Source organism: Capricornis sumatraensis, chromosome 7, assembly GCF_032405125.1.
Source record: "Capricornis sumatraensis isolate serow.1 chromosome 7, serow.2, whole genome shotgun sequence".
NCBI classification, from domain to species: Eukaryota; Metazoa; Chordata; class Mammalia; order Artiodactyla; family Bovidae; genus Capricornis; species Capricornis sumatraensis.
This window is the reverse complement of record NC_091075.1, coordinates 104560914-104565187: the sequence shown is the minus strand read 5'-3', so window position 1 is coordinate 104565187 and position 4274 is coordinate 104560914.

The window sequence follows — 4274 nt, the reverse complement described above, 5'->3', positions numbered from 1 at the left end:
TTGATTTTGCATCATCCATTGTGCTACTTGTAAATACTAGCTTCCAATCACTCAAAGACTGTTATGGCACTTCTTAGATAATAACCACAAATTCAAGCCTGAACCAGAGTGTGCAGAAAATGTGAATAATTTATTTTCTGGTCATGTTAAATGTATCATTTAAGATGTTATAGAATAACCTCAAACAGCACGTCTTGTAACTATGTCTTGCCTTGAACTCTCTAGGTAATAATTATTGAAAAAAATGAAATGTAATCTTTTTGAATAATGACTGTACCTTGCCTCTCATACACCATCACCAGCAGGAAGGGGATTGTAGACATAACAAAACAAATAACCTCACACATGCAAAGGATGTCTGTTCCTCATCTGGGAGAGCTTAACACTAACCAGGGAGAACACGGCATCACTGCATTAATCAGAAGTGTCCATTGGGCAGCCTGGATGGAAGAGGAGTCTGGGGGAGAATGGATACATGTATATGCATGGCTGAGACCCTTTGCTGTCCACCTGAAACTATCACAACATCGTTAACAGGTCACAGAGTCAGACACAATTTAGCAACTGAGCAACAATACTCCAATATAAAATAAAAAGCTAAAACATTTTTTTTAATTTGAAAAATTCAAAAAAGAAGAATCCGTTGTGATGAAGAATCTTGAAAGCCCTCAAAAGTGATGTGTATCCACTCCCAAAGGACTGCTTGATCCATGGTATAGAACCTACAAAGGGGATGGGGTAACTGCCCTAAATACCAGCGGCAAGGAGCATAAGGACACCTGAAACCACCTGTGGAGCCCTTGAGTGTTTATACAACAGAAGTGGCAAAGTGATTTGCACATAGACAGTGAAAGTGGATGCCTGAGCCCACATATATGGCCTGAGCAGTGGACCTTAGACAGCGCAGACCCCTAAATTAGAGCTACATCCAAAATACATGAGAATCACCCCCATATCAGCATGTCAGCATCACCCCAACTGCCCAACTCCACACAATCTTGCAAAAGAAATACTTTGTCAGCCAGAATCAGTAGTCTGATCACTAGACACCTCTCCTAGAACTGGAATCTGAAGATGAGCCCCAGGGTGACGCTGTACATTCAAGAGCACCTCAGGACATCTGGTCAACCCCATGTGCAGAGACAGCACCCCAAATGGAGAAACAGGGCCGGCACCAAAGAAGACTTAGAACATTTCAAAGAAGGCACTTCAAAGAGGCACAGGAGTGGAGCAAGGTACCTGCATGCCCAGGTCTAAGAGTAATGGTGTTCAGGGACTTCCCTGGGGGTCCAGTGCAGGAGGCATGGGTTCGATTCCTGGTTGGGGAACTAAGATCCCACATGCTGCATGGCATGACCAAAAAATAAATACATGCTCCTCTAGGTTTATGCATAGCTTGAAGGGGTGCCAAAGCAGATGAATCACTGAAGAAAAATTTTTCACTTAGTCTCAGATCTAAATCTTATATTATGCCTATAAAAATGTTTATAAAGATGAGATAACATCTAACCTTGAAATTCCCACTTATACGAGGCATGGTGCCCAAAAGACTCATCCAGGCAAGGCTCAGTTCCCTTGCATCACAACGGTCATGTGAGATCATGTTGGAAATGAAACTCTCGGGCCCCACCCCAGATCTGCATAATTCAGTTCAGTTCAGTCGCTCAGTCGTGTCTGACTCTCTGTGACCCCATGAAACGCACGCAGCATGCCAGGCCTCCCTGTCCATCACCAACTCCCGGAGTCCACCCAAACCCATGTCCATCGAGTCGGTGATGCCATCCATCTCATCCTCCATCGTCCCCTTCTCCTCCTGCCCTCAATCTTTCCCAGCATCAGGGTCTTTTCAAATGATTCAGCTCTTCACATCAGGTGGCCAAAGGAGTATTGGAGTTTCAGCTTCAATATCACTCCTTCCAAGTCTTTATTTTTTTCTCGGTACTTTTATAAAGGACCCCTAGTGATGGATGGAGCTTCCTTGGTGGCTCAGACGGTAAAGAATCTGCCCACAATGCAGAAGACATGCAATCCCTGGGTTGGGAAGATCCCCTGGAGAAGGGAATGGCAACCTACTCCAGTATTCTTGCCTGGACAATCCCATGGACAGAGGAACCTTTTGGGCTACAGTCCATGAGGTCACAAAAGAATCGGACACGACTGAGCAACTAACAGTTTCATTTTTTCATTTTGGGAGATTGATATGTACATTAAAGCTTGGGAGACTTGCTTTTTAGGATATCAGCTTTGAATTTAGTGTGGCACCAAGTCAGAATTGGGCTATTCTAAATATATGATAATTACAACAATACCAATATTTACCGCTGGTCTTATTTCTTCACAAACTATGTAAGAAAGCACAGGGAGGGAATTCCAACCCCCACCCTAAGGGCCTTTTCATACTTCCTACTTTTTGCTTCCTCTTGTATCTAAAGTTATTAGGTAGCACATCATCTTCACTTTACTTATTCAAATATGCTAGGTGTTCTATTGAAAAATCCCTTCTTCATTTGATTGGGTATGCTACAGCCAGTCAAATTTGTCTGTCAACTGCTTGCGACAAGGTTGAGATTGTAGGAAAATCAAGTGACACAAATTTGATGGGAGTTGTCTTAGTCTGTTTAGGCTACTATGACAAAAATACCATAAACTAGGTGGCTTATAAACAACAGAAATTTCTCTCTCATCGTTCTGGAGTCTGGGAAGTCGAAAATCAAGATGCTGGTGTCGACTAAAAAGATATGTACAACTTGAGAATTGCAAGTTAAGTTTTATTTGAGGCAAAATGAGGACTGCAGCCCGGGAGGCAGCATCTCAGATAGCGCTGAGAGTTTGTTGAAGAGGGAGTTCCATGAAGCACTCACTTTACAAAAGATTTTTTGTTAGTCATGAGAATCTGATGTCACCATGAAGGGATTTAGTGTTTCTCTAGATATGAGATGCAAGGATTGAGATCATAAAATCTGTTCCTAAGAACATCCAGCTGTCTAAAGACCTGTCCCTCCAGATTCTCTGGCGCACAGAGTGCCTCACCCCACCCTGAACTCCCTCAGGAGTTGCTGCAGCAGCATGGGGTTCAAGCTCCATACAGGCAGATGGCAAATGCCTTTGTTGTTCAGTCGTTGGCAATATTCTTGGTAAGTGCCAATTTGTAGTTGACACTGGCAAAGTAAATGCTTGATGAAGGCTTTTTTGCCTGTGTACATGGCAGAAGTGGTGAGAGATTCCTCTAGGACCTCTTTAATAAGGGCACCGAAACTAACACAACTATATTGTAAAGCAACTATACTCCAAAAAATACATAATAATAATAAGGGCATTAATCCCATTCACAAGGCTTCTGTCTCCCTGAACTGGCCATCTCCCAAAGGCCCCATCTCCAAATACCTTTTACACTGGGGATTAGCTTTCAACATACACATTTTGGAGGAACACAAAGATTTCTTCTACAGCAGGAATTGTTTATAGGAACAGCAATCACTGGGACCTCTCTGGTGGTCCAGGGGCTAAGACTCCACGTTCCCAATGCACAGGGTCTGAGTTCAATCCCTGGTCAGGGAACTAGATCTCACATGTCGCAACTAAGACTCAGCACAGTCAAATAAAAATATATTTTTTAAAAAGCCATAATCATAGTCTGACTTACATAGGATGCAATCATTTCCCATTCAAATTAGCTTTACAAATTCAATGTGCAGGTAAAAAATAGTCATAAATTCATACCAGAAACTTATGAAAAGCAAAATATTTGCCTATTGCACTCTAATAATGAACCGTTATTTCAATAGAAACTTTGCTACTCTTAAATGTGAAGTTTTTAAAGATAATTTTAAAATATGAAGTTAATTTGTGTAAATTAAGATAACTGTTTTAGCACAAAGCTCAATACCTAAATTGCCTATTCGAATATCTAGTTCAAAGAGCTAGGATTTTTCTTTTGGTTGCTCAATATCTTTTTCCTTCTGATGGCTCTTTAGTCGTTAGTTCATACTTTGTTGAATTATTTTGGTGCGTTTAGCCCTCACTTTCTCATCCATTATATTCATTTCATTCTCTTTTCAGCCTCCGTCTTCCAAGCTCCTACCCACACTCTGATCTGGCCTGAAAACATACCCAATTTTTCAATCATCAAAGTTACCCTCTGAGTGGGAGGAAAAGAAGACCACTCAGTACTGAATTCAATTGGGAATTATATAAATTAAATACTTTAAACAATATTATAGCTTTAGCCTACCTAGTTATCTAATCACATTGCTAATTTGAGTGCTTCTTTTCTT